The sequence below is a fragment of the Convolutriloba macropyga genome, chromosome 13, assembly GCF_964194025.1.
Source record: "Convolutriloba macropyga chromosome 13, txConMacr16.3, whole genome shotgun sequence".
Lineage (NCBI taxonomy): Eukaryota > Metazoa > Xenacoelomorpha > Acoela > Convolutidae > Convolutriloba > Convolutriloba macropyga.
The window spans coordinates 11,765,444-11,772,830 of NC_134480.1; the positions used below are offsets into that span (position 1 = coordinate 11,765,444).

The following is a 7,387-nucleotide window of genomic DNA, read 5'->3' on the forward strand; positions in this document are numbered from 1 at the left end:
ATGCTGTAATAACCATGCACGTGCAGAAGCTTTTTAGCTTTTTATAGGCAAAAAAAATTGGAATATAAGTTAGAAACGAAAGTTTCTAGCAGATTACTCTTGATTCTGGGAGTAACTTCTCGCAGAACCATGTGCCCTTTCATTTTTTTGACATTTTTGTGTTTTACTCTTCACGTGCGTCTTTTTAAGCTTGTTTTCAGGTTTCGAAGATCCCGGAGAGGATCTTTTTAGTTTTTGTGGGATTTTCGGGATAATTTGCGTTTTTCTAAGGTTTTTTGCTAAGTATTTGATGCAGACGTGTGAATATGTTGTGCCTGATCAATGCAGGTTTACATGACTTACTATGCAGGAGTATCCAGGCATTTAGGCATGTTCAGAATGTTTTTTAGCACTTTTATTAATAAAAATAGTTAGAATATCTAACAGAAACGAAAGTTTATAACAGATTACTCTTGATTCTGGGATTAATGTCACCCAGAACCATGTGCCCTTTCATCTTTTGAAATTTTTGTTTTTTACTCCTCACGTGCGCCATTTTAAGCATGTTTTCAGGTTTCAAAGTCTTCCGGGAGAGGATTTTTTTGTTTTTGCAGGATTTTCGTGATAATTTGAGGTTTTTTAAGGTTTTTTGCTAAATATTTGATGCAGAAGTGTGATTATGCTGTGCTTGAGCAATTCACATTTACATGACATACCATGCTGTAATAACCATGCATGTGCAGAAGCTTTTTAGCTTTTTATAGGCAAAAAAAATTGGAATATAAGTTAGAAACGAAAGTTTCTAACAGATTACTCTTGATTCTGGGAGTAATTTCTCGCAGAACCATGTGCCCTTTCATTTTTTTAACATTTTTGTGTTTTACTCTTCACGTGCGTCTTTTTAAGCATGTTTTCAGGTTTCGAAGATCCCGGAGAGGATCTTTTTAGTTTTTGCGGGATTTTCGGGATAATTAGCGTTATTCTAAGGTTTTTTGCTAAGTATTTGATGCAGACGTGTGAATATGTTGTGCCTGATCAATGCATGTTTACATGACTTACTATGCAGGAGTATCCAGGCATTTAGGCATTTTCAGAATGTTTTTTTAGCACTTTTATTAATAAAAATAATTAGAATATCTAACAGAAACCAAAATTTCTAACATATTACTCTTGGTTCAGGGACTAATGTCACCCAGAACCATGTGCCCTTTCATCTTTCGAAGTTTTTGTTTTTTACTCTTCACGAGCGTCTTTTGAAGCATGTTTTCAGGTTTCGAAGTTCCCGGAGAGAATTTTTTAGTTTTTGAGGGATTTTCGGGATAATTTGCGTTTTTTTAAGGTTTTTTGCTAAGTATTTGATGCAGAAGTGCGAATATGTTGTGCCTGATCAATGCATGTTTACATGACTTACTATGCAGCAGTATCCAGGCATTTAGGCATGTTCAGAATGTTTTTTTAGCACTTTTATTAATAAAAATAATTAGAATATCTAACAGAAACCAAAGTTTCTAACAGATTACTCTTGATTCTTGGATTAATGTCACCCAGAACCATGTGCCTTTTCATCTTTTGAAATTTTTGTTTTTTACTCCTCACGTGCGCCATTTTAAGCATGTTTTCAGGCTTCAAAGTTTTCCGGGAGAAGATTTTTTGTTTTTGCGGGATTTTCGTGATAATTTGCGGTTTCTAAGGTTTTTTGCTAAGTATTTGATGCAGAAGTGTGATCATGTTGTGCTTGAGCAATTCACATTTACATGACATACCATGCTGTAATAACCATGCGTGTGCAGAAGTTTTTTAGCATTTTATAGGCAAAAAAAATTAGAATATAAGTTAGAAACGAAAGTTTCTAACAGATTACTCTTGATTCTGGGAGTCATTTCTCGCAGAACCATGTGCCCTTTCATTTTTTTGACATTTTTGTGTTTTACTCTTCACGTGCGTCTTTTTAAGCATGTTTTCAGGTTTCGAAGTTCCCGGAGAGGATTTTTATAGTTTTTGCGGGATTTTCGGGATAATTTGCGTTTTTTAAGGTTTTTTGCTAAGTATTTGATGCAGAAGTGAGAATATGTTGTGTTTGAGCAGTTCACGTTTACATGACATACCATGCTAAAATAACCATGCGTGTGCAGAAGTTGTTTAGTATTTTATAGGCAAAAAAATTAGAATTTAAGTTAGAAATGAAAGTTTCTAACAGATTACTCTTGGTTCTGGGAGTAATGTCTCCCACAACCATGTGCCTTTTATTTTTTACATTTTGTTTTTTTTCCACACGTGCATCATTTTAAGCTTCTTTTCACGGTTCAAGGTTTCCCAAGGAGGATTTTTCTCTTTTGGGGGGAAATTTTGCGATAATTTGCGTTTTTTAAGCATTTTTTGATAATTGTTTGACGCAGAAGTGTTATTATGTGGAGCCTGAGCAATGATTCTTTACCTGACATACAACGCAGTAACAACCATGCATGTGCAGAAGTTTTTTAGCATTTTATAAGAAAAAAATTGGAAATCTCTTAGAAACGAAAGTTTCTAACAGATTGCTCTTGGTTCTGTGAGTAAAGTCTCCCCGACCCAAGAACCATTTTAATTTTTTTGACATTTCTGCTTGTTACTCCTCACGTGCGCCTATTTAAGCACATTTTGAGTTTTAAAAATCTCTCTGTGAGGATTTTTTGTTTGTTTTTGGGCAAATTTCGGGATAATTTGCAATTTTTCAGCTTTTTTTGCTGAGTGCTTGATGCAGAAGTGTGAATATGTTGTGCCTGATCAAAGAATGTTTACATGACATACTATGCAGGAGTAACCAGGCATTTAGGCATGTTCAGAATGTTTTTTAGCACTTTTATTAATAAAATAATTAGAATATCTAACAGAAACCAAAATTTCTAACATATTACTCTTGGTTCAGGGATTAATGTCACCCAGAACCATGTGCCCTTTCATCTTTCGAAGTTTTTGTTTTTTACTTTTCACGAGCGTCTTTTGAAGCATGTTTTCAGGTTTCGAAGTTCCCGGAGAGAATTTTTTAGTTTTTGCGGGATTTTCGGGATAATTTGCGTTTTTTTAAGGTTTTTTGCTAAGTATTTGATGCAGAAGTGCGAATATGTTGTGCCTGAGCATTTCACTTTTACATGACAAATGATGCAGGAAGAACCAGGCATTTAGGCATGTTCAGAAGGTTTTTTAGCACTTTTATTATTAAATTAATTAGAATATCTAACAGACACGAAAGTTTCAAACAGATTACTCTTGGTTCTGGGATTAATGTCATCCACAACCATGTGCCCTTTCATCTTTTGACATTTTTGTTTTTTACTCTTCACGTGTGTCTTTTTAAGCATGTTTTCAGTTTTCGAAGTTCCAGGAGAGGATTTTTTTGTTTTTGCGGGATTTTCGGGATAATTTGCGTTTTTTAACGTTTTTTGCTAAGTATTTGATGCAGAAGTGCGAGTATGTTGTGCCTGAGCATTTCACGTTTACATGACATGTGATGCAGGAACAACCAGGCATTTAGGCATGTTCAGAAGGTTTTTTAGCACTTTTATTAAAAAATTAATTAGAATATCTAATAGAAACGAAAGTTTCTAACAGATTACTCGTGGTTCTGGGAGTAAGGTCTCCCAGAACCATGTGCTCTTTTGTTTTTTTGACATTTTGATTTTTACTCCACACATGCGTCATTTTAAGCTTGTTTTCACGTTTCAAGTTTTCCCGGGGAGGATTTATCTTTTTTGGGGGGGAATTTCGGGATAATTTGCGTTTTTTAAGCATTTTTTGATAAGTGTTTGATGCGGAACTGCAATTATGTTGAGCCTGAGCAATGAATGTTTACATGACATACTACGCAGTAACAACCATGCATGTGCAGAAGTTTTTTAGCATTTTTATAAGGAAAAAATTGGAAATCTGTTAGAAACGAAAGTTTCCAACAGATTGCTCTTGGTTCTGGGAGTAAAGTCTCCCCGACCCTAGAACCCTCTTATTTTTTTGACATATTTGCTTTTTACTCCTCATGTGCGTCTTTTTAAGCACATTTTCATGTTTCAAAATCTCTCGGTGGGGATTTTTTCTTTGTGTTTGGGCAAATTTTCGTATATTTTGCGGTTTTTTTAAGTTTTTTTTTGCTGAGTGCTTGATGCAGAAGTGTGAATATGTTGTGCCTGATCAATGCATGTTTACATGACATACTATGCAGGAATAACCAGGCATTCAGGCATGTTCAGAAGGTTTTTCAGCACTTTTATTATCAAAAAAATTAGAATATTTAATAGAAAGGAAAGTTTATAACAGATTACTCTTGGTTCTGGGAGTAATGTCTCACCGACCCATGAAACCTTTTAATTTTTGACATTTTTGCTTTTATTCCTCACATGCGTCTTTTTAAGCGCATTTTCATGTCTGAAAAATTCTCGGTGAGGATTTTTTCTTTGTTTTTGGGCAAATTTTGGGATAATTTTTGTTTTTTAAGCTTTTTTTGCTATGTAATTGATGCAGAAGTGTGAATATGTTATGCTTGAGCAATACAGGTGTACATGGCATACGATGCAGGATTAACCAGCCATTTACAGAAAGTTTTTTAGAACTTCTATTAATAAAAAATTAGGATATCTGTTAGAAAAACCACTTTTATAAGAAAAAAATTGCATTATCTGTTAGAAACAAAAGTTTCTAACAGATTACTCTTGGATATGGGAGTAAAGTCTCTCAGACCGAAGAGCTCTTTTTTTAGATATTTTTGGTTTTTACATCACACGTGCGTCTTTTTAAGCATGTTTTCAGTTTTTGAAGTTTCCCGGGGAGGTTTTTTTCTTTGTTTTTGGGGGAATTTTGTTATAATTTGCGTTTTTTTTTGCTTTTTGATAAGTGTTTGATGCAGAACTGTTATTATGTTGAGCCTGAGCAATGAATGTTTACATGACATACTACGCAGTAACAACCATGCATGTGCAGAAGTTTTTTAGCAATTTTATAAGAAAAAAATTGGAAATCTGTTAGAAACGAAAGTTTCTAACAGATTGCTCTTGGTTCTGGGAGTAAAGTCTCCCCGACCCAAGAACCCTCTTATTTTTTTGACATATTTGCTTTTTACTCCTCATGTGCGTCTTTTTAAGCACATTTTCATGTTTCAAAATCTCTCGGTGAGGATTTTTTCTTTGTTTTTGGGCAATTTTTGGTATAATTTGCGGTTTTTTTAAGTTTTTTTTGCTGAGTGCTTGATGCAGAAGTGTGAATATGTTGTGCCTGATCAATGCATGTTTACATGACATACTATGCAGGAATAACCAGGCACCCAGGCATGTTCAGAAGGTTTTTTAGCACTTTTATTATCAAAAAAATTAGAATATTTAATAGAATGGAATGTTTCTAACAGATTAGTCTTGGTTCTGGGAGTAATGTCTCACCGACCCATGAAACCTTTTAATTTTTTGACATTTTTGCTTTTATTCCTCACATTTGTCTTTTTAAGCGCATTTTCATGTCTGAAAAATTCTCGGTGAGGATTTTTTCTATGCTTTTGGGGGGATTTTCGGCATAATTTGCGGTTTCTTTTGCTATATTTACTAAGTGTTTGATGCAGAACTGTTATTATGTTGAGCCTGAGCAATGAATGTTTACATGACATACTACGCAGTAACAACCATGCAAGTGCAGAAGTTTTTTAGCATTTTTATAAGAAAAAAATTGGAAATCTGTTAGAAACGAAAGTTTCTAGCAGATTGCTCTTGGTTCTGGGAGTAAAGTCTCCCCGACCCAAGAACCCTCTTATTTTTTTGACATATTTGCTTTTTACTCCTCATGTGCGTCTTTTTAAGCACATTTTCATGTTTCAAAATCTCTCGGTGAGGATTTTTTCTTTGTTTTTGGGCAAATTTTGGTATAATTTGCGGTTTTTTTAAGTTTTCTTTGCTGAGTGCTTGATGCAGAAGTGTGAATATGTTGTGCCTGATCAATGCATGTTTACATGACATACTATGCAGGAATAACCAGGCATTCAGGCATGTTCAGAAGGTTTTTTAGCACTTTTATTATCAAAAAAATTAGAATATTTAATAGAAAGGAAAGTTTCTAACAGATTACTCTTGGTTCTGGGAGTAATGTCTCACCGACCCATGAAACCTTTTAATTTTTGACATTTTTGCTTTTATTCCTCACATGCGTCTTTTTAAGCGCATTTTCATGTCTGAAAAATTCTCGGTGAGGATTTTTTCTTTGTTTTTGGGCAAATTTTGGGATAATTTTTGTTTTTTAAGCTTTTTTTGCTATGTAATTGATGCAGAAGTGTGAATATTTTATGCTTGAGCAATACAGGTGTACATGGCATACGATGCAGGATTAACCAGCCATTTACAGAAAGTTTTTTAGAACTTCTATTAATAAAAAATTAGGATATCTGTTAGAAAAACCACTTTTATAAGAAAAAAAATTGCATTATCTGTTAGAAACAAAAGTTTCTAACAGATTACTCTTGGATATGGGAGTAAAGTCTCTCAGACCGAAGAGCTCTTTTTTTAGATATTTTTGGTTTTTACATCACACGTGCGTCTTTTTAAGCATGTTTTCAGTTTTTGAAGTTTCCCGGGGAGGTTTTTTTCTTTGTTTTTGGGGGAATTTTGTTATAATTTGCGTTTTTTTTGCTTTTTGATAAGTGTTTGATGCAGAAGTGTGAATATGTTTTTTCTGAGCAATGCATGTGTTTACATGACATACTATGCAGTAATAACCAGGCATGCGCAGAAGAACCAGGCAGGCACACACACGCTAATACGCATACATACATATATATACATAAATGCAAACAAACATACATGAACACGTATGATGGTACGACGATAGGATTTGAGCCAGACCAAACAGACCGAGGACCGGGTATGGGTTAGATCTCCCAACAAACCCGTTTCTGGTACGGGCCGGATCAAACAGACTCAAAATCAGGTATGGCCCAGACCGAACAGATCCAATTTATTTATGGGCCAGACGGAGCAGCACGACCGAAAATTTCTCCATCCCAGGTTTTGGTCCAGACCCAAATTGAGCTATGATCAGACCCAATCGAGCGCACACCCCTGTGTTCCCAGACCGAAATTACAGGGTCTGGAAAGCGGTTTGAGCGCACATTAGTCTGGACCATGGTCTGATTTCGGTCTGATCAGAGGTCAATTCGGTCTGGACGGTCTGATCATAGTCTTTTTAGTCTGGACCATGGTCAGGGTTCGGTCTGATCAGAAGTCAAATCGGTCTGGAAGGTCTGATCACAGTCTTTATAGTCTGGACCATGGTCTGGGTTCGGTCTGATCAGAGGTAAATTCGGTCTGGAAGGTCTGATTTCGCGTGCATTTTTTTTTTCAATTTTTTTTTATTGAGGGATGTTGGCTCTGCCAAGAGGCAACAATAAAGCAGCGTTCCGATCAGA

General features: G+C 35.3%; 1 protein-coding gene across 1 annotated transcript in view; it reads right to left on the minus strand.

Moving 5' to 3' along the window:
• Positions 1-7,387, minus strand: part of LOC142351598 (uncharacterized) — a 67,642-nt gene that overhangs the window by 58,852 nt on the left and 1,403 nt on the right. The gene's annotated exons all lie outside the window — the stretch shown is intronic.